At 33.5% G+C, this 24,946-nt stretch overlaps 1 pseudogene; it reads left to right on the forward strand.

Moving 5' to 3' along the window:
• Nucleotides 1-4,948: 4,948 nt before the first annotated feature.
• LOC105292527 lies at nucleotides 4,949-7,314 on the forward strand (annotated as a pseudogene).
• Nucleotides 7,315-24,946: the final 17,632 nt, after the last annotated feature.

The following is a 24,946-nucleotide window of genomic DNA, read 5'->3' on the forward strand; positions in this document are numbered from 1 at the left end:
AATTACAATGAACTATCACCTCATGCTTTTCATACCTGTTAGGAAGTCTATTATCATAAAGACAAGATATAAACAAATGCTGGCAACAATGTTGAGAAAAGCAAACCCCATACACTGTTGGTAGAAATGTAAACTGGTACAGCTATTATGAAAAACTATATGGAGATTCCTCAAGAAATTTAAAATAGAACTACCACATGATCCAAAGGAAACAAAACCCTTATCTAGAAGAGATCCCTGTACACTCATGTTTATTGTAGCACTATTCACAATAGCAAAGTATGGAATAAACTAAGTGTCCTTTGAAAAATTAATGCATAATGTACATACATACATACACACAAAGATATACACACACAATGGAATATTATTCAGCTTAAAAAAAAAAGAAATCCTGCAATTTGTAACAACATGGATGAAACTGGAGGGCATTATGCTATGTCAAATCCACTTATATGTGGAATCTAAATACACATATTCTTAATGCAATCATTTCACTAGAGTAGATCAATTTCAAAGTATGTTTTATTTAGTTAAAAATTACAGTGTTTCAAATATAGTCCTGTGCTGATTGTAAAAATCCTTTTAAATTCTTCAAAGTCTTTGATATAAGATAAAAGCGATACTCTAGAGATCATATTTATCTCATGTCTGCTTTGGGAATGAGGTGAAGCATAATTAATTAAATGGGTGATGCCTTTGTTATTATAAAACAAAATTTAACAGTTGTGGTTTAGCAGGAATGTACTTCCTAAATTTTGTTTTTAAACTCTATTCAGCAAAATAGATATTTAAATTTGTCCACCATTGAGGAAAATCTTTGAGGGTTTTATACTGAGAAGCAAAATAAATGGTGAACATTCAAAAGATGAAACATCAAATTGAAAAATCAAGTTGTATTTCCTCAACAATAATAATAATTTTTTACTGTGGGATTTTTTTCCAGTTGGCTGGAAGAGCAATTCCATGGACTGTTTGCTTTTAATGGGACCATTGTGATATCCTTTTAATAGTATTACTTAGTAATAGTTAGTATTTATACATTAACTAAATATTATCTTTTTAAAATTTTTATGAGGAGCATAAATTTGGACATGACCTCAGCTCATGATATAATTCTGTGATATTTAATCCTCACACCCACTCTTCCCTGAAAGTACTAGCTTAAGTGTCTTCTGTAGCATGAAAGATGGAGATTTTCTAATCATCTTTTCATTTATTGAGCAATTTTTCTAAGAGCTATATTTTGTGCAGAAGCTCAATTATAGTATGTAAGCTCTAATTTGTTCCAAGGCTCTGCTTTTCGTCCCTAATACATTAAAGACCTCATCCCAACCACCAAATCTGCATTAGACACACTTTGATTATGGTTTCTGATGGATGGCATTTGCTCTTCCTTGATGTATTTACTATATTGTTACTCACTGGTTTAATTTTCTTGTGTTTTTCTTTTTTTAATTCTGATAAGTACTTACTTTTTCATTATTTTAGCTGACAGTTAAATTTGACATTATTGGTAGTAGAAATTGGAGTTTTGCATTCTTACCAGCCCGGTCCACTAGACCCTGAATATTGAAGGCACATATTAAATGGCAGTTGCTGTTGCTAATGAAATGAAAACTCCCAAAGATAAGAGAAAGCTCTGTTTATCTCAAAGACCCAGAACAACCAACACTTTGCTTGCTAATATTTATATGTGCTCCTGGATATTTTGCTACTGTGAAGGAAGAAAAAAAAAAACAACTCAAGACTGTACTAATTTGCTACTTAGAAAACAAATAGTTCTACAGTTTCATCTAATAGCCATTAAATTAAACACATTATTTTGTTACCAAAAATTCTATCAAGGGTGATATACTGCATTTTGTGATAGGCAAAAAATATAACATTGAATTCATGAAGTTAAAATCATATCAAGGAAACAGACCCAAGCATGCTAACTATAGTACTACCCAGAAGAATAAGCAAATTTAAGTACAAAGCTAAAACTATCAATCTGAGTGGGTAGTAGTCAAAAGTTCTTTGGGAATAGGCAATATTTGTCAATTGTCTATGTAATGAAATTTCTAAGCCTTTTTGTGACCCTAAGATTTTTGTATCTTCTTAGTTTTCCTTTTTATAGTAATCACAGGAAATGAGGAAAATAACACTTAGAAATAATTCCTTAGAAATTAATGGGTTTGGAAAGTTGGCTGGTTAAGAATGCAAGACAGTTAATGAGAATAGTTAACATTTTGTTGAGTGTTTATTATAGGACAGGCTGTTCCCTAAAAATATTTTTGAATTACCAGTACATTTTAAATAAGCAATCTATTTCCTGTGCCATGCTTTGGAATACATGAAATTGTGTTTTTCCTACTCATAGATACAGATACATCTTTCAATGTATTTAATTATCATAAATATTAATACCACAGTATTTAAGCATAGAAATTTTCATTGAGTTTCATAGTGATTTATTAGTTAAAGGTTCCTAGATATAGTGGGGATACACGTTAACTTTCTCTTAACATGTGGGGATGCTAAAAGCAAAGGAGAATTTAAAATATAAAATATTGATAGAAATAAAGATTTGAAAATATCTAATCCAAATAAAATTTCAACCTCATTTGAACTCAATCGTTGAAATATAAAGCAGGTCATGTGTATATTAAGTTGCACAGTGTTTGGCTAATAGCCACAAAATAGTCTAGTGTTACACTAACACAATTGGCATGTGCTTAGAACTCTGATACAATGAATAAAACATTCTGCTTGGGTTCAAAAAAAGTACATGCTTATTTAACTTACCGCCATGAAAATTTTTATTTTGTTTTATTTTACTTTTTAACTAAGTTAAATATTTTCATTAAGTGAGCAAGCCCCAGAGAAGAAAAAGGAAAATTTAATGGTGCTTAGTTGTTGTCTTTTTTGTATCCCCTTGGTTGTGAGTCAACTGACTAAGCTATGTAGATTTCTTAATCAGTCCAAAGGGGATATAATATTTCCAATGTTGTTGATAAGCTTTCTCATAAAGGAGTGTATTATAGTCACTTGGCAAAAGAATCAGTCTGAACTTTAAATACTATTTTCATATGTTAAGAATAGCGATCACCATGGTAATCTAAAAAGAAAATTCATCCAAGAGTCAGAAAACCTAGATACTAGGGTTAGGATTAATACTTAACCTCATTGACCAAAGATTTTCTTATCATTTACTTATAATATGAATTCAATCATCTAATCTTTATGATTTTTAAAGATTGATGTTTATTGGTTTTACAAATGCACCACTGGGAAAATATTAGTATTGTTTTGGGAGCATAGGCAATGGATTCACCCTGACCTTAATGTTTTTTTTTTTTTCCCCTTCTTATTCCACTTTTAGCTAGTGATACACATTTAAGACATTCAGGCTATTGGAGGAAAAAATCAGTGTCATGAAACATGGTAATTAGTTCGATCTTGACTGAATATCCTGTTATAGTCAATTGAGCTTTCATTCAGAAATTGTTGAATGTAATTTTTAAATTTTTCCTTAAAAGGTATCTATCCTTTAGATTTAATATCTCCAAAAATAAGCAAAATTAGTAAATACATTTTATCTAGTTGTATCTAGCTGCACCAGTAGATGCAAAGGAATTCTCTTTGAGTAGAAACTACACAATTTGGGTCATATGAACATGTAAAAGGCCTTCCTCATCTTGCCACTCTCAATATTTACCCACCCCTTCAACTCATGACCTCCTTCATCTCTCCGTGAATAGAATGAGACAATCATGGCTTTTCAGCAGAGGGAGACTTGAGAAATTATCTAGTCCAACTTTCTAATTTTGTGGCAGAGTATAGAGAGCCTTGGGTTGTAAGTCAAAAGAACTGCATAATAATTCTATGTCATGGCTCCACCTATTTCCAGCTTGGCAATACTGGGACATCTACTCTTTCCAAATATGTTCCCTCCCGTATAGAATGGGATTAATATATTTCTATTTCACTGGCCATTTTACCAAAGTGGGTAAGGAATATAAAGTTACTGTCATCAGCTAACTTTTATGTTTTCTTCCTTAAAATTCTATAGCCTTAGTTCTCAACTATTATGTTGTTACAAAGGGCCAGAATTCCTGAGGAAGTTGAAGGGGTGGAGTTACATTTAGAAAAGGAAAATGTATATAAACATGCAGCCTGTCTTTCCTTTATACCAGCTAATGTGAGTCACCATTACTGGTGTGGTCTGTTATGCTATGACTGACATCCAATGACATGCCCTTTGGAAAGTAGCTGGCACATATTGCTCTAAACACTGATTCTCATTTCTTTAAGGCCCTTGCAAATAGGCCACAGATTAATTTCAAACACAATTCCTTATTTAGTTCTTATAGTCTTTCATTCTATAGCCTTTCATTTTATAAAAGATTAAGGCTACTACTTCCTAGTAAACAATGAGCACAAATTTTAGTACTCAAAATTAAAATTAGTATATTATTAGAGCTTCTGAAGTTTCCAATTCTGTGGAAATTCTACCTGCCAAGTAGCACTATGCAATGTTGTGAACTGAACTGTGCTTTGAAATTCCAAGTTTTTAAGAAGAAAAAAACCTTTCAAAGTATATCATTAGTGCGATCTTGAATAGGATATGATTTTCAGCTGCTACTATTCCATTAAATACCTTTTTGCATAGGCAGCCTGAGTTCATTAATTTTTAATTTTTTTTTTCAAAAAAGGAGATATATTTATGATAGTAAAAATAAAGGTATTAAAATAAAAACATTTAATATCTTTTTATAGATGAGTCATGCACATGAATATCTCTGTAAAATTCTAAATGTGAAATTAGTGTAAAATATAACTACTTATTGAAAGAATATACCGTTACCAAAAAGGAATCTGAACATTAAGAAATGTAATGACATAATATTAGCTATCCAAACTCTTCTACTATTTATGACACTAAGATTTGTTAAGTGTTGGAATGGAAATTTGGAGGTAAGTGCTTTACAAGAAAGTTTAGTCCAGCAAGGTCCTTTATGTGATAACTGGTCCTATTAATTGGGTCAGTTGAATCTGCAACTGTACACAAACTAACATTCAGGAGAAAGGAAGAATTCTAGCTGATAGAATGTTCTATCTAGAGAATATGCTGATTGGTGAAAAGTGACTAATAATACTGAGTACCCAAACAAACAAATTTCATTGCCTTTAAGGTGCTTACATTCTAGCAGGCTAGTAAAAAATAAATACCAAGTATAAGAAATAAGTAAAATGTGTTGTGTAGTAGAAGGTAGATAGAAAAAGCAGAGCAGAGAAACAGTGAACGGGGTGTGTAGGTGGACATCAAAAGAGAACACAGTAGTATATTGAGACCTCATGGTAGACTTCATGGAAAAGATGATAAAGAAGGATTTAAACAAGAGGAGAGAAAATAGCATCCACAGATTACAGTACCTACAGCCAAGCTGCAGCTGAGCAGGGCTACAGTGCTTATATCACCCAGCCCACTCAAGATATTTGCAGACCATTCAGGCATATGGGCAACAAAGTTATGAACCTATGAACAGTCCACTGATATCAGCTATACCCAGGCTCGGACCACTGTGACATAGGGGCAAACAACTTATGCAACTTCTTATGGACAGCCTTCCACACATTATACTACTCCAATTGCTCCACCCCTGCTCAGGCATACAGTCAGCCTGTCCAGAGATACAGGCACTGGTACTTATGATACTACCACTGCTAGGGTAACTACCATCCAGGTCTCCTATGCGGCCCAGTCTGCATCTGGCACTCAGCTGGCTTTCCTTGTTTATGGACAACAGCCAGCAACCACTACACTTGTAAGACCACAGGATGATAACACACCTGCTGATACTAGTCAACCTCAATCTAGAGCAAGGGGTTATAACGAGCTGAGCCTGAGGTGTGGACAGAGTAACTATAGATATCCCCAGGTACCTGGGAGCTACCCCATGCAGCCAGTCACTGGGCACCACCATCCTAACACCTTACCAGCTATTCCTCTACACAGCTGACTAGTTATAATCAGTTAATCTCAGAAGAATACCTGTGGGCAACCGAGCAGCTATGGACCATAGAGTAGCTATGGTCAACAAAGCAACTATGGGCAATAGCCGCCCACTAGCTACCCGCACCTCAAAAAAAAATAAATAAAATGAATCCTATAGCCAGGTTCCAAGTCAATATAGCCAACATAGCAGCAGAGTTCATTCTGACAGGTCACCCCAGTAGCATGGGTGGTTATGGGCAGGAATCTGGAAGATTTTCCAGACCAGGAGAGAACCAGAGCATGAGTGGTTCTAATAACCAGGCAGGGGAAGAGGGGGATTTAATCATGGAGGTGGGCGGGAAGGAGGGAGCGGTGGAAAAGGACCTGGGAAGTAAGGTGGTCCAAGGCTGGTAAACCCAAGGATGAAGGACCAGATTTTGATCTAAGCCCACCTGTTGATCCAGATAAAGATGCTGACAACAGTGCAATTTATTTGCAAGTATTAAATGACAATGTGTCTCTAGCTGATCTGGCAGACTTCTTAAATAGTGTGAAGGTAAGATGAACAAGAGAACCGGACAACCTATGATCCATATCTACAGAGACAAGGAAACAAGAAGTCCAAAGGCGATGCTACAGTATCTTATGAAGACCCACCAACTGCCAAGGCTGCTATGGAGTAGTTTGCTGGGAAATACTTTCAAGGGAACAAACTTAAAGTTTCTCTTGCTTAGAAGAAGTCTCCGATGAACAGCATGCAGGGGAGATGCCACTGCTGCTCAGTGGAGGTCCAGGGGGCCCAGGAAGTCCTGGGGAACCCATGGGTCACATGGGATGTGGTGGAGGAGACAGAGTTGGTTTCCTTCCAAGAGGTTCCCAAGGAAACCCTCTGAAGGAACACACATCCAGCACTGAGCTGGAGACTGGCAGTGCCCCAATCCAGGGTATGGAAACCAGAACTTCGCCTGGAGAACAGAATGCAACCAGTGAAAGGCCCCAAAGCCTGAAGTAATCCTTATACCACTGTTTTCACTCCCAGGCGGTGACCGAGGCAGAGGTGGCCCTGGTGGCATGTGGGTAGGAAGAAGTGGCCTCATGGACCAAGGTGGTCCAGGTGGAATGTTCAGAAGTGGCTGCGATGGAGACAGAAGTGGCTTCCATGGCAACAGGGGCATAGACCGAGATGGCTTTGGTGGAGGAAGACGAGGTGGTCCTAGAGACCCCCTTGGACCTTTAATGGAACACTTGAGAGGAAGAAGAGGCAGGTGTGGAAGACCTGGAAAAGTGGATAAAGGCGGCATAGTCAGGAGCCAGAGGACAGGCCCTACTAGATGCAGAGGCCCCACAGAGCTGCACTATCAGATTTATTTTTTAAACCAGAAAATATTTTCAATTTATAATTCCATATTTATAATGTTGGCCACAACATTATGATTATTCTTGGTCTGTAGCTTAGTATTTTTCATCATTTGCGAAGAAACATTAAACCAAATTAAATGGTAGTGTGCTGAGTTGTTGTTTTTTTTTTTTTCCTTCTTTAAAAGATGATTAACACTAAACAATGGGAACCCCTGTGATCATGCTCAGTAGCATTGTAGACACCCAGGAGGGTGTCTAATTGAAACAACATTCATGGTCGTAACTTTTTAAAAAATAAAACTCCATATGTTTACAAACAATAAAATAAAAAAAAAAGATAACATGACGGAGGAAGACAACCTAGACATTTGGGAGATTAGTATTCTAGATAAAAGAAAAAGAACAAGATTGAAACATTCTTTTCTGGGTCTAAGAAAAAGACTTCAGTGTGACTAATGCGGTGTGAGTGAGAGTGTGAGATATAAGCAATACAGTCACAGAAGAGAGTCAATTAAATTGAACTTTAATGACTTATTCTGAATAAAAAGTTGAGCTATCACAGAGTATTAATTAGAGGAGTGACATTATCTGGCTTACATTTCAAATGGATCATTCTGGCCAGTGTGTAGTAGAAAGGGCATGGGCTGGAAGAAATAAATCAATTATAAAATAATTGCAATATCTCAGGTGAAATATGACAGTAACACAAACCAGTGTGATATTAATGGATGTGGTGAAATATGGTTGGGTTGAATATATATTTTAAAGATAGAGGAAGTCTGGCACAACTTCCTCACAGACTAAATGTGTGGTGTAAGAGAAAGAAAGAAACCAGCTAAGACACTGAAATTTTTATTTATTTTTTAATCATTATCATCATTTGCCATTAACTGAGATGTGGAAATCAACAAGTGGAACAGATTTGTCAGGGAAAACCAGGAGTTCATTTTTAAAGATTTTAAGTTTTTAAAGGTCTATTAGATATCTAAGCAGAGATGTTAAGTAGCCATGGAACATATAAATAGATGGGAGTTTTGGATAGAGCTCTGGGCTGTAGTTACACAATTTGAGGTCAGCAGCATATAGATGGTATTTTAAAGACGCAAGATCACTAAGAGAATAAGGCAAGGATCCAGGACTGAGCTCTGCAGCTGTCCACCATTAAGAGATTACGGAATTGGGGGAGAGGGAGCCAGTTCTAGGGATCTCTGATATGGAATCAGAGAAAAAGGCAAAGGGTGACTGATTTCTAGAATTGGGCACATTTTCCTAAAATAGTAGTAGTTTATTAATGTTATGAATCTATTTAACTATTGTCTCTTAGTCCCCTTTAAGAGCTATCATTGTTTACATACAGTGTTTATTCTTCTCATGTGTCCTCAGCAACAAATAGGAAAGAGTGGTATAAGCAGGCAACCAAGTCAATCAGTGCGCTGCGAGGGAACACTCATATACCTTGTTGTTGGCGCAAGTGTCATGGAGCAATGGAAGTGGAACTGGTTTAGGTCTATCGGTAAGAACAAACATTCATTAATTTGCATTCTTTAATAATTTTAGGCATTACGTAAGTAATAGCAAAGCAAGGTAATATATATTAACTTGTTGATTTTGACAGAAAAATAATTGTACTTATTGCTTTTGATAGAAAAATAATTGTGCTTATCATACATTTGCTGTCAACGTTAAAAGTAAAAATACTGTTTTCCCTAATTTAGCATGAACGCCCTCCATAAGGCATTCATGGAGTCCTTGAAACACTGAAATGCCATTTAATAAAACACTAATTTATCCTGTCTAATGTCATTCAATAAAATTGTCAGTTGGTAAGGACATCATTAATTACTCAACTGAAATAATTATTTTTGGATATTCTCCTTTGGCAGCTCAGCAAAAATTGCCACTGCCGAATAAGCAACTGGAGGTTTATTTGCAGTCAGCATTTAAAGGTGTCTTCCGATCTGTTGTTAAGACACAGTTCTGTGGAAAAAGAGCATATGGCACTTTCCTCTCACCCTTTGCTTACTTTACAATTCATTCATAGAAAAATTAGAGGCTCAACAACAGCATAATTTCATCCTTGATGCTTGCTCTTTTTTTTTTTTTAAAGAACTACATCAAAAATGACACTAGAGCAATGGGATTTTATTTTTCCCTTACAGAGCGAAGATGTTGCTGATTATACAGATCTGAAAATGAAAATACCGAGGTAACAAATTTAAAGGATTCAGGACTTTATAAAGAAAGTATTCAAGTTGTAAATTGAAATGCCTTAGAATATGCTTCAGGATGTGAAAGCCTTACATTCCTATCTGGAACTGAGTTTCAATTTATAGCTAATTTTCTTTTCTTTTTCTCATCAGCACTTGATTTATATAGTCCATACTTGCTAATGGAAGCTATGAAGTCACTGGAGCACTGCTCTATGCATCCCAATTCAGATGAACTGTCTGTTAACCTGTCCTGGCACCTTCACTTACATATCTCTAGAGATACAAAGACTTGAAAAAAAAAAATTACTGGCACACATATTCTCTGTAGTACATGTGAAAAGTCTCTACAGATTATGGACTGTTGTGTTTCAATTTCAATATATTTTTTAAAATGATTCCTTAACTCTTATCCTAGCCTACATTACAAATACTGTCAAGTGAGTTCAGTGTTCACATTGGATGTAACATCAAAGTTGTAAAATAATGAAAAAATAAGGGGGAGGATACTTAATACATATGTTTACATGGAAGAATGGAGTGGGAGAATTGAGCCATCTCTTGGACCTACAAAGTATTAGTTTACTAATATTAAAGAACCTATGATGAATAGCATAATATTCACATTTTGAGCAACATTATTATTTCAGGATAAAACTTTGGCCATAGTACTTTGTTATTCTAAATTTTAATTTTGTTGAATTAGATTTTTAAAAATTAATTTATAAATGTTCAAGATTCACAGAAAGTATTAATATACTAATTTTATACTATTTAATAAACATTATAATAAAAATAATTTGTTAAAAGATGACAGTGAAACTGGATTACTTACGTCCTAAATCTAATATCCAATGACATACAGACACATATACATGAAACTAGGATACACACATAAAAAATTCTCCAGCAGCAACCATGCCACAAACTCTAGACATGAAAAGGCTTCAAACTCATGCTACAAACTCTAGAAACATGAAAACCAAAAGAAATCTCACACTTTTCTGGAAGACTTTGATGGAGTGTTTAACCTTGTCATCCAAATTCAAAACAGTAGTGGGAACATGATGAATCAGAAAGAAAAAATAATCCCATAAATGATCACTAATGCACCACTATTTAAAGGGAATATATATGTAGATAGGCATCAGGGGAGAGAGAGTGAGGGAGGCGGAAGGAGTCTGAAGATCCCTGTGGAGGTGGAAAAAAACACCAGAGGCTTCACATTTTCAATAGATCCATGGTAAAATCAGAAGTGACGTGGAACTTGAGTGTGTCACCCTATCCCTTGGAAAAAGGACACAGTCATCTACTAATAAAGTGAAATCTTAATAGGGATAGTTTTCTTAAAAATCTAACTAGTGAATATTTTAAATTCTCTAACATAAATTATTCCCAGCCCTAGTTGTATTCATTATTCATGACAACTATAAAAACATATTATGAAAGAAAAGGAAGGAAAGAGGAAGGAAGGAAGGAAGGAAGGAAGGAAGGAAGGAAGGAAGGAAGGAAGGAAGGAAGGAAAGAAAAAAGAAGGAAGAAAGAGAAGAAAGGTGAAGGAAAGGAAGTGGGAGAGGCAGAGGATGGGAAAAAGAGATGGAAGAAGGGAGACAGGGAAGTACAAAAGCTGGGGAGGAGGAAGAAGAATACATATAGAGATAAAATAGGGAAGGATGGAGGAAGGGAGGAAATTTAACAGGTAATAAAAGACAAAGAATCATATTTGCATATAAACTCAAATAAGAAAGAAATAACTTCCTTGGAGTGCCTCCTACCTTAGAAGAATTTAACAAGAACTTAATTTTGTAGATTAAGAATTTAAAAGAAGATTAAAAAGTAGAATATAAGAATTTTGCTATGGAAACAAACTGTGAAACAAATCAACACCGTTGACTGAAATAATAAATGAGTTGGAAAAAAGAATCAGAAAAGTTGAGTATGAACTCAAATAACAACCGCAGAACAAAGTCATGATATTATGATTTTGAGTGCGGAAGAGAGAGAGAGAGAGAGGAAAAAAACAGTTATTAAAGCAGTTAGGAAGCCAGAAAGGAAAGAAAGAATATATCATATCATAAGGTGCTACTTTTACAGTTCAATGTTCAATAAGAAGGGTAAAAATATATTCACAGATATAATAGGAAACAAAGAACTGATTTTGATAATGTAAATGGTCACACCATATTCTATACAAACTTGTATAAAACGGTATTCACTCAGATACGTTCTAGTTTTGTTAATGAATTTCAAAGATAACTGAAAAAATTTTTAGGCACACAGGTAAAAGAACAAGTGAGTAAAAGAGGAAAAATTGTTTGCCTATGACTTTCCACAGTGAGATTTAATATCAGAAGAAAATGGAGCAATATCCACCACATTCCAAGGAGAAAATATTAAAAAATATAGCAAATTCGAGTTCAAAGGTAATTCGTATAAAGGCAGTAGGTAGTTAATATCAAACATAAAAGAATACAGGGAAAAGCCTTAATTTTCTCTTGAAAAGCTACTTGCTGTTCCAATCCAGTAAACCAGGAAGTGAATCAAAATTTAAATATCAGGAATAGAGTATACAAATGTGAAAATGAACTCACAGTAAGCAATGATTCCTCATTCAGATATAAAACAGAGCTCAAACCACTGAGGATCTATGCCTATAGAAAAGAATGCAAGTGTTTTAAACTTTGATAAATCAAAAATAAAAATACATCATCTTAAAGCAGAAAGTGGGGAAAGAGAGAAGAAATACAAGTGTGCTGATCTCTCATACTATGTTGTTGCAAGTCATTTTAATAATATAAAACTGAAATTTGGAGAAAAAAAGGTAGAGTCTGGCTCTATGTTGTCTAACACAATCTTAAAAAGAATATTTTAGGCAATAGTCCTTTTTATGACAAGGATAATTTTATCTAAAATTTCCATTTCTTTTTAATTACTTTGTATCCTAACAATTCAAAAAAATTAAATGTAATAGCTTTTAATATATAGTATGCTTCCATTTTAAGAAAACGATTTTTATTGTTCTATAAATTAACTTTTTAATACACATACTTAGAAAGAATCTGGAGTGATGCTCTGTCTCACTTTCATTCTTGATGAAATTCTAGTGGATTTTTAAGAAAATTATTCTTATATATTTTGTACTTATGTTTGCGTAACATGGATTTAGCTTTGTGACTCCAGATGGTGAAAATGGTAGACATTGGCCTAGGTAATAAAAGAGAATGGGGGCTCCCCTCCCCCCAACCACACACACACACAAAGAATTTTTAGGCTCAGGTATCATGGGATGTGCTATACTACTTTAGTCTTAACTGGCAGAAATGCCTAATAAGGGTCTTTTTTTTTCAGATTTTTAATGTAGGACAAAAGCAGTCAAACTCTATGTTTGGAGTGCATGGCCAGGACGCTTTGGGCTCTATCAAGATTTACAGAGTATTCACATCTCATTTCTAAAAGTTTTCTCTATTTATTAAAAATTTACATGGCAGATCAGCAGCAAGGGAAATATTGGTATATCTCCTGGCTTTATCTAACTAGTTCCAGTGCCAAAGGGAGTCACTAATAACCTGACATAAACTGAGGACAAGGAAGAAAAACAGTACTCATCTTTAAAAATATATGGATGTGGTAAAATAATGATTTTGAGACTGAAAACTTGTAAAGCAGAGCAAATATTCAAATCTCCTTTATCCTAAAGAAAAAATCCACCAACTGATAGTGAGCTGTTGTATCTTGTCAGCTACAGCAGTGACCTTTAGACTTAATGCTGACATCAATACCCACAACAAGCTATCTGTTAGAAAGCATGGATGCATCTGCACTTCAAGAACCCTCAATCATTTACCCATGATCCTTATCTTTTAAATGCCTAGAAATTGCACTTCTAAAAACGTCATTATAACTATTCTCTAAATACATGTATTTAAATTTTACTCTTTTTTTTTTTTTTTTTTGGTGGAAGAGTGATTTCTGAATAATGATTTTAAGAGAATTGCCTTCTTGGAAACTTATTAGGTATTTTTTTAATGCTTGATTATTGTTTCTATTTAAAGTAACATTCTCCAAAATAAACAGATGAAAAAAGGTAGCAGAATTCCTGTTAGTGTGACACTGGAATCTTTGAAATTCTATCTCCATCTTTCATTCCTTAAAAGTAAAAGTTTATCACTTAAAATAATAATTTTAGAACTCCTAAATTATCTACCTGCCTTGAAGAATTATTTCTTCCTTTTTCCTTTCCTTTCTCCCTTTCTTCCTTCCTCCTTCCTCCATCCCTTCTCTTTATTTTTTCCAAATTCTTTCTGCAAACATTTATTGAGCAATGCGTCCAGGCACTGTGCTAAACCCTGGAGATAAAAAGGGAATAGACACAGTCCATGCTCTTTTTTTTTTTTTCATCTGAAATCCAATTACAGGTAAGGGTTGTTGAGAGCCAAAGATTACAAGGCTTAGAGATTTGTGTTTTTGAGGTAAAGCAACATCTTTTACAAATATTGTAAGGACTTGTTTAAAATATATATGTCTATATATCATATATTATATAAATGATATATAACATGTATATTACATAAATTACATATATATGTTTAGATTTTAGTTTGAAGCACCTTTGACTAATATTGTTTCCATCTTTTGAGCACCTGCAATAGGTCATGAACATATTGTGCTCATTCTCTTCTCTGAGCTTTCAACCTTATTCCTCTTCTCTGGAATGTCCCCTCATATCTTTTCCAGATTGCCTTCAACATACATTTCAATCATGAAACTGTCCTTAAATTCGGTAGGTCTCAGTATTTTCATCTATAAACAAATTATTTACAGACAGTTGATACAAGTTAGCAGTTAATCTATACTGTGTTATTCATGTTAGTCTTATGTCCTTTGACTGAAAAGTAATTGTCTAGAGAGAAGATCCTTGTATCGTTACAGTACCAAAGAGTGTGATTACAAAAAACAAACAAACGAAAATAAGTAAAATTTCAATAAATGTATTCAGAGAAATTGAGGACAAGACATTGAGGACATAGCTTGAGAACTACTTATTTGTTAAAATAGTTTCTTTTCTAAATACATTTATTAAGAGGTGCTAGGAGTAGAGTTTTCACATTTTTTCAAAGAAAAATAGAACATTCAATATAAATTTCAGATAAAGTATTATTTTTTGCATCCAAGATAGTCCCAAATATTGCAAGTGGTATACTTACACTAAAGTAAGTTATTTACTATTTATCTGAAATTCAAATTTAGCTGTGCATCTTGCATTTTATCTGGCAATCCTCATGAAATGAAAAATTTTTTAATTGCGATAGTTGCTTGTCAGTTGACTTGAAGCACAGTGCATATAAATAGTCATAATATTCAAAAGGACAAATATAAAGAATAGTTTTTACTTTTCGGAGGAAGGGACATTTTTTCTTTTTCAGTGTGTGTGTATGCACTTGTCTATATGTATGCACATATGTGTGTATGCACATGTAAGTGTGTGCATACATGTGCATGTGAGCATGTTTATGTGTGTGTGCATAGAATGCCAATAAGAAGAAATGCCTGACTCATAGAGGTACATGGGAACCATCCAGGTATCATATGCAGATGCTAAAAGATTATTCTCTGAAAAGGTGCAGATCCATCATTGTATAAAAAGACACATAAACCTGCCCATTTCATTTGAAAATAAATCTCTATTTTAAATTCATTTGTGTATTTTCTTTTTTAATTATTATTTGACTGTTTTGCCAAATTATGGCTAAAAATGTGGGCAGTTTTTTTTTTATTACATTTGGACTTTGTCAAAACTGTTGGGTTCAGGGAACTATTTTCTGCCAAGTTCCTCTATGCTCATGCCAAGTAATTTTCAATTGGTTTATAAGCCCATGTGTATTTTAAATGAAATGAATACATACATTTTAGATTCCTTTACCCTTAACTCACCCAGATGGTTCAAAAGACATCCAATAACCCTTTGAGTCATGTTATAAGAAATAGATTGCTTAAAGGTTTTAGAAGTCAAGAAGCAAGTCACCTCATTTGCAAAAAGTGGACCCAAATGTTTTAATTCTGTGTGTATAATGATAGTGAGAGTTGTTCTCTCTTGAGAATGAAATACAGTTTTGGATTGAAACTCATTGAGGTAGACTGGTTAAATGTTCAAACCTAATAACTTTCTCCTTTACATTTAATATCTACATGTCTTGGCTCATACTAACTTCATTAACCTAACTGATTTTATATATATATGTATATCTCCTACTACTAGCCTCAAGCACTTACTACTAACATATGAAGAGTACTAAAAACAGTATTATATTCCTGTTTAATACTAGATTTTTTTAGTATGTAAATTAGCTTCTATAGTGCTTTGGAAATAAGTGATACAGATATAACTAGAAAGCAGAAGGAACTACTTAACCCTGCTGTGCACACTTGAGCTGTTATTTTTTTTTTAATGTTTCATATCTCAAATATAATTAACAACATGTAATAATTACATTTTACTTTATTTTTTTATTAATAATATTCTAGATATGAAACTTTTTTAAAAGTAGGTGTGCATAGTATATAACAATTTCCTATGCTCAAATTCATTTCAACTTTAATCACTATTAACCATTTGGTAGAAACTCATTTTTAGCAATCTCCCTCTTCCTAGGGTTGGGTCAAATATTTGGGGGGTAAGGGAGCTTCCACAGTGCCAAGGTTTTGTGGGAGGGGCTATTTCTCCTTCTATACCTGGCATCTGGAGAGATGTGCACTTCTGCTGCTCAGTTTTCAGTCCACATAGATTACTATTGAGATATTTCTTGTTCTGTCTGTATGCTCCTTCAGTTCTAGTAGAGTTCTATGTTATGTCTGAAGGGTATGGAAATCTTGATGATTCCATGCCACTTTGGGGCACGGACATATTTCATTCCTGCTCTGCATCCTGAGTTCTTTGTCAATAAATCAGAACACTGGATCTCTCTATTTATTTGTTAATTTTTCCATTCTTACTGTTTTGTTTCTCCTTAGATTGGGGAAAGTTTGTGTGTATTTATTATTTATAATAATCTTTGTCAGAAGGTACAATCTATCTCTCTTTTGATGTGCTATGAAATGCTTTGTCTATGCCAGCAAATCTCTGTTTCTCTAATGACCAAGGTTTTTGTAAACCAAAGCCAGGAAAAGCACAAACCACCAACTGGTCTAAATGTTTGAATTAGTCTGAGGAATGCAGATAGAGAGAAATGAAGTGTTATTCTACGAAACAAAACATCTCAACAGCTTTAACCTTCACTTTTAGAAGGAATTCATTATTATTTATAATCTGTAGAAACTCTGTAGAGAATGGTTTAACAGTAAAATAGTATTACAACCATGAACTTAAAATTTATAAATCCAAGGCCACAGGAAAAAGGTTTGAATTATTGTTATTCTAAAACATGAAAAAAAAAATGAAAAGCATTACCATAAAACAGAAGCACGTTCAAATTAACCTAAGACCTAATCGATGCTAAGAGATGGGAGGCTGCTCTGGGGTGAGTAGGTGGGGAGGGCTTGGCTTGTTATGTTCAGATTTATACTCCCTAGAATGACTTCTGATTATTCAAGAAGGAAAATAAAGCTGAGTTTCACACAGCTTTATCCAAATGCTTGCCATATCAACTGAAAATAAATTGGAGAATAAAAGAGAAATTGAAACACATTCAAGATTAAGAGTAGTAAAGTATCCGTTCAAATGTGTTATGTGGATTTAACAGGCTTTGTAACTCAGGGTCCTTTCAGTTAATAGTAATTTAGCATTATTTGTGTTTAGGTTCCAACTTGCAACTTGCATCCATAGGTACAAACTCAAATACCTGAAGGATCCAGGTAGTTGACTTAAACGTGGCCTAATTCTAACCCTACAGGAGTTAATGGATCCTAGAAATGTACTTTTTGTTCTATGGAAAGATTCACTGTATGGGTCAAACAAAACACATCCTCAGGCAATATCTATGTTGCTCCAGTCATGGCCAAAGTAACAATACATTTTAAAAATGATTTGGAAGAATTTGCAAATAAACTATGAAGCAAATGGATCACTTTGTAAATTATAATATCTAGGCATAACATTTTGTGAAAATTCCAAAACTATTAATTTCATTATTAAAAATCTTCATCTCCTGTTGAGAGTCTATAGCTCTTTCCTAAAAATTCTTTCATCTTTTCAAAATTGGACAGTAGCAATAGCTTTGTTTTGTGAAGCAGAAATTAGTAATATTTAAACTATGATTCTGTTTGAAATTGGTGATGTTATTAAATTGAAAGGTGACTAAGATAAAGTGGAAAATTGTATTTACAACTCTTTTAATAGATAGCGAGACACTGAGACTCTGGCCATTGCTGGCATCTCTTGGTTTCCTAGCAAATTTGAAAATACAGGTTTCCAAAGTCACCTTTCTTTCATAGATTTGTCATTACTATTCCTATTGCACACCATTAGAAGTGAGTGCTTAAAATTATCAGTCTTATTTCTATGGATTGTTACATTTTCCACATTGCATTTCAATATATTTTCTCATCTGAGTTTCACACAGCTTTATCCTTATCTGTACTGTACATATGAAGACACTGAGGTCCTAGTTCATTACATGATTTTCTAGAATTTAGGCATCTAGTCAAGAGTAGGAACACAAACCTGAGTTTTATCTACTTTAGGCTCTGGAATCTTCTTCACTATGCCTTGCAATTCCAATAAAAATGTAGTGAGTTGTATTATAGTCTCTTTCTTCCAAATATCTTTTCAACTATTTTATTGGTCTTCCCCACATAGCTGTGGAGACATGATTTGTCTCATCCTACATGTGTGGGAGAGAGAAATATAGGAAGTTTAAGTTTTTACTAGAAATTAAACAGTGAATCAAGCCAGACTTAACAGAAAATGGTTTCCTGGCTCCTGTTGAGAAGTTTCCTTATCTGTTCTAGCAGGAGGAGCCTTTCAAGAAAACAGGAGCTCTTCATTTAGCCAGATATAATTATTCTGGGTTCTTTCATCCATGAACTAAATAGCTCTGTAGTTTATGTGCTTTTACTTACAGTTTATGGTTTTAATTATAGCTTTCATCACTTCCTTTGACTTTTAACCACCTGTCATTCCTTTGCAAGATTCTTCCTTTCCCATTGGCCATTGGTCACAATACTGCAGATATTTTACTTCAGGTCTGTGCTTTTGTTCCATTTATGCTAATGATAAATACTACACTTCTAACATGATACTTAGGGTAGAATTCAGTGGAGTTAATTATATTCCTTGCATAATGTTATTCTAAACTCCCTGGGATGAAAATAGCATTTGAATTTTCTATAGTTTTATGTTTGTTCTCTCATTACTTCTGAGATTTAAACAGATTTAGTTTAGGTAACCTAAAGTTCAAGGTTTTCCTAAGTGAACTGAATGAATTATCTCTGCTTTCCACTTAGCAGTGATGTTTATAAACTGACAATGAAATGAGATGACAGTCTCCTAAGGGTAAGGAGCCAGGCAAGATGCTTGTCAGCACCATTACATGTTTATTGGTTTGTTTTGTATTTTTTCACTGGTTCTTTGTTCATGAAAGTCAAATCAAAAATAATCCTAAAGGATCTGGAGGTTGACCAAGATTATATTAGCTATCCTCACATTTCAAATTTTCGATGTGAAAACATAAAAAGAAGGAAATATAATTATTTCTTAGGCAAAGGAACCTTTCTCTGTATATACTACCTATGTATTCATGTGGAATTGTAAATATTGATTTTTTCAAACAGTAATGGAGTTTTCTTCCAGGCTTCTCTATGGCTGCATGGTGCAAGAGAACAAAGACATTTGAATCAGCCAGATTTGTCTAGTGGAAATATTCCTACCCACACAAACCACCTAACCTCTCTTAGCTTCATATAAGAAACTGGAACGTTAGTAATACTTATCTTACAAGTGTTATGAAGATCAAATGTAATAATGTCATTGAAGTCCCTCAATAAAATAAGTGGTTAATCCTGGTAAGTTTTGCATTCACACATTGGCAGTGGTTATTCAGACTAAATTATCCTAAACTTTAAAAGGCCCAGAATATTCAAGAAGGAAAGAACTCTTTAAGAGTCTAAATTATATCACATTGTTCTCACTCCTGGCCATACTAGGCTGAAGGAGTGAAATTGTAATAAAAACAGAACCAACTCTCTGAGTCTCTGAAACCCATGCCATTTAAATCCTTCCATTCAGGTCAGCAGAGTTTTGCATGGCCTCTTGAAAGGTCACAATTTACATTTTCTTCTATCACAGCCATGTTTTGCCTGCCACTTCTGCATGACCTCTCATCACCATGGTGATATCTTCTGTCACAACCGAGGTTGATTTCCAGACTCTCAAACAATCTGGTCATCCAGGTGAATTTCTCTCATATTCCTAATATGGTGGAAGGACTTTTATGTAGATAGATACTGAGCTGAAGTAGAACATATTCCCCCGAATTATACCCACCCAAAAGAATGACATTGCAGTCCATGACTTGGCTACAAAATAGAACTAAATTTTTCTCTTTTCTTTTTCTTTTTTTCTTTTTTGCCTTATCAAGAAACAGTTTAATCTTTTAAAAAAAAAATAAAAAGGCAAAACAAACAACACCAAAAAAAAAACCAAACCCAAATCTATTTCATTCTTTTTTATAACAGTGTATGTTTTAACCATAACTTAGTTATGGCTACAAAACATCAAATAAATATAATGTTTCTCTTATTTTATTAAACTTGCATGTGGTGATAGCATTCTTTCACTTCACTTACTTTTGTTACAGCTCTTTTTCTCTGTAGGAACCCAGGAGTAGGCCAAAAAAACAATCTGGCATGCATCATTACTAAAATAAATGTTACCCTTTGTGCCACCTCTCATTTGTATTTGTCCTCTATCTAACTTCTTTTTTTATGGCTTAATACTATCTTGAAAATTAGGCAGCCATTAGTCTCCAATCAAAATGTAGTCGATGGCCTCATGAATAAAAGAATGCTGACTGACTGTCTTCACAATCTCCCCCCCGCTCCCACCACACACTCATTTTCAGATTTGGATGAATTTTCCAAGGTACAAAATATGGGTTCTCCTCAAGCTACTGTGGCTACTTAAGACATGTGAGGATGCCAGTCTTTGTCATGTAATTGTGGTCAAAGTTTATCACAAGTACCAGCGCTCAATTTAGATTTGAATTGTTAACTTAAAAGTGATAAGCATACCTTATGACAGAGCTATTATCAGTTCCAGTCATGTTTTTCCAATTCTATTCTTGATGTTAGTTTTATGTTATACTCATCTGGTCTTGAATTAGAAATGAATCACATTTTCCAGAATACTAGATTCGTATTCAAAATATTTATCAGCTCTCATCAGAAGAGACTGGAGATTAACCTAATTTTAAATGTACCCTTTTATGTAGGTTGAAAGTATTTTCTAACTTCTGAGGCTCTAATTGGGGAGGTTATTATATTTGGGTGTTCATGCTACACACTTGTAACTATAGCTGTAGAATTTTAATAGTTGGGTCAGGCCTACCTTCAGTCTGAGGATTTCACATAGACCCATCATTTATTACAGAACATCAAAGGGTTTCTGGGGAAGCAAAAGCATTTTCTTCCTAAATATACTTGAATTGCTAGTCTATTCAGGGGAATCTCTTTGCATTAAAATAGTTATATTACTTCCTAATCACCCATGAATTACTGAAAATGTCTTTGAAAACTTTGAAATGTGGGGTTCTTTACTATCATCTGGTGTGCTAATGTTGAAATTAAAAATGAGCTTAGATAAGAGATCTTATTTTCTTTTTAAATAAATGTGCCTTTTCCATTAGATTATTGTCTCTGTGGTTGTCCTACTGAGCTGTAAATTATTCCCATTATTTTATCATGTGCTTCACTTCTGTCGTCCTGGTAACAAAGCATAATTGCCTTTTTAATATTTATGTATTTTATTCAAATGATTCTTTTTAACTAAAAGAAAAATGAACTCTACCAGTTGAAGGGCATGCCAATTCTAATCTCTATAAAACTTTCTTTCTGTCTTTATTTTTTCCCCTCTTTCTCATATTAGTTCTATAATATGAACTTCAGACATTAACATAATTCTTAAATATTTGCATAAAAATTGTATGTTCAACAGTAAAACTATTCATATTTATTTGCTATATGTAAATGTGATAATCAAATGTTCCAAATTATATTAAATGTCATTGCTAGTAAGTTAGTCATTCTCATTAAGGCATACAAATTATTTTTAAGAAAGCTAATTCTGACCCCTTATTATAATCTATTATTCTGCTGCAGTGCTCAAATAACAATCACATTTTTTATAATGAATAGCTCATTTAAGATTTACTCTTTAAAGGGGTCTGCCAATCATTTAACTGGGGCAAAAAAACTATAAGTTTGTACAAATTTAAAACCAATTAATTAAAACATCACTTTTTCTTTAATAATGTTTTATTTCAATATCTAAATATAATTTGGAGAATTATATGTAAATATCCTGGGAAATTATGATAAGTAGTGATATGGCACATTTTCATCTCATTCTTCTGCTGTCATAATTTTAACAAATAAAAATTGCAAGGAATCTAGTACTTAAATTAGAGGCAAGCAGATTGTAAAAACGAATTTTAGTTTTTAAGAAGAAAACTGTTACACGAGCTAGAGAAATAACAAACTTTCTAAATTATTTTAAAGCAGCAGAATCCTAACCTTTGATTACCAATTCAGTGTAATAAATCACCTTATAGATGTTTTTTGAGTCAAAGAATAGTTTTTAAAATACTTGTAAATTAATATTGCATACAGAGAAAGGAAAAAGACAATTTTAAAAACATTGCCAAGGAAAAAAATATTCTAAGTTTGAAAATGTTCAATCCTTATGACTTACAGTTTTTGGGGAAAATTGATAGAGTTATTCCTGTATGATTCTAGGCTATTGCATTGTGCAGAAAACTTGTAAACATTAACAAATATATCTCAAATTTTATCTCATAAAATCTGCCTGGCAGTTATTTTCAAGGTGGTTTTTATAAGATTAAATTACATTTTCTTCGAATTATGTAGTCTATCTTTTAATCCAATCTTAAGTTATTTGTAAGTGACTAAAATTTTTAACAGCTTTGACCAACACAAATTACAAATTTCTGTTCAATCCAAAGCAAAGCAGTATCACTTTAAAGATGATTGAAAATTTTTTTCTAATATTTTTAAAGCAGTTTTAAAATTGAAAGGAAGATACAGAAATTTCTCTTATGCACACCACCTCCACAAATGCAGAGCCTCCGCATTATAACACTCTCCATCAGAGTGGTATGTTTCTTACAATTGATGAATCTACACTTATCCATCATTATCACCCAGAGTCCATTAGGTTTCACTCTTAGTGGTGTACATACTATGGGTTTAGACAAATGTATGATGACATGTATTATCATTTTAATATCAGAAAGAGTTCACTGTCCTAAAAACCCTATGATCTCTGCCTGCCTATTCAGCTCATCCCCCTCATCTTTGGCAACCACAGATTTTTCTTATGGTCTCCATAGTTTTGCCTAATATCAAATTGTTGGAGCCATACAGTATACAGCCTTTTCAGACTGGCTTCTCTCATTCAGTAATATATACTGAAGTTTTATGCTTCTCTTTCACGGATTGATAACTCATTTCTTGTTAGCAGTGAATCATATTCCATTGTCTAGATATTCCACAGCCTATCATCCACTCACTACTCAAGGACATCTTTGTCGCTTCCAAGTTTTGGCAATTATGAATAAAGCTGACACAACTGTTGATATAAATTTTCAACTCCTGTGTAAATATCACACAGTATGATTGCTGGATTTTATTGTATGTTTAGTTTTATGAGAAATCACCAAATTGCCTTCCAAAATGTCTGTACCATTTTTGTAGTCCCACTAGCAATGAATGAGAATTCTTGTTGCTCCACATCCTCACCAGCATTTGTCAGTGTTCCAGATTCTGACCATTCTAATAGGGGTACAGTAGCATCTTATTGTTCTAATTTGTATTTCTTTGATGACATGACTTGGAGCACCTTTACATATGCTTATTTGACATGTCTGTATCTTCTTTGGTGAAATGTCTGCTAGGTCTTTGGCTCATTTTTTAATTAGCCGTGTGTGATATTATTGAGTTTTAAGAGTTCTTTGTATATTTTTGATAACTCCTTTAGCAGATACATCTCTTGCAAATATTTTCTCCCAGCCTGTGACTTGTTTTTTTGTTCTCTTGATACTGTCTTTTGCAGAGCAGTTATTTCTCATTTAATAAAGTCTAGCTTATCAGTTGTTTCTTTTGTGAATTTTACCTTTGGTGTTAAATCTAAAAAGTCATCACCAAACACAGGGTCATTTAGATTTTCTATGTTGTCTTCTAGCAGTCTTTTTGTGTTATATTTTTTTATTTATACATTTTGAATTAATTTTTGTAAGGGGTATAAAGGTTATGCTTAGATTCACCTGTTTCTACAATTGTTCTAGCACCATTTGTTGAAGAGACTATTTTTCTCCATTTACTCTTTTGTAGGCCATTTTTTTAGAATAATTTTCTGATATATTCATGTGGCAGAGGTAATGCCATGTGCCTACCAAATCTGAACATTGAGATCATGTATTTGAGTTGCAATCAAAGGAATGTGAGAACCAGTTATGTTTGCTACTTGTAATCTCTCACAACCTTCTATTCCCTTTCTATCCCAAATCATGCATCTAGATCCTTGGGTTAACATTTAGAGAAGGGATACCAAAGAGGGCTTTTTGACCTGACCTGGAATATGAGATGAGAAATAAATACATTGTATTAAACCACTGAAGTCATCAAATATGACAGCTAGTATTACTTACCCTGAATAACAGTATATAATATAGAATAATAATTTCCCTATGAATCTGCAAAAATAAAAAATCGTTTTAAAAATCATGTCTCATTGAGTTAAAAATGGATGAAAAATTATAGCATTTTAAACTTATATTTTATTTTTCTTGTACAAAATTAAATAATAAAGGTGTTTTTATTAACACTAAGTATATGTCCATAAAATCTAAATGCCACTGAGGATATCTAGCACTGATTAATTCTGAATATTTTATAATAACCCATGTAATTTTTGACATATAAACCTTCAGCGCTATTATTGATGGCTTTTAAGACTCTTATCACCTTTAAAAACCATTGTTTTGATAATCAGAGCAAGAATAATAATTTTGTATATTTTGCCTGGTTAGAATATCTTTCACTCTACTCAAACTTTTATACTAAATTCATGAAGCTATTGAATAAATGATGGTGGGGATGTATAAGTAATGAAATATACAGAATATATATTTTTAGGTTAACTATAACTTTACTAATTTTCTACCTCATT

The sequence above is a fragment of the Pteropus vampyrus genome, unplaced genomic scaffold, assembly GCF_000151845.1.
Source record: "Pteropus vampyrus isolate Shadow unplaced genomic scaffold, Pvam_2.0 Scaffold58, whole genome shotgun sequence".
Classification (NCBI taxonomy): domain Eukaryota; kingdom Metazoa; phylum Chordata; class Mammalia; order Chiroptera; family Pteropodidae; genus Pteropus; species Pteropus vampyrus.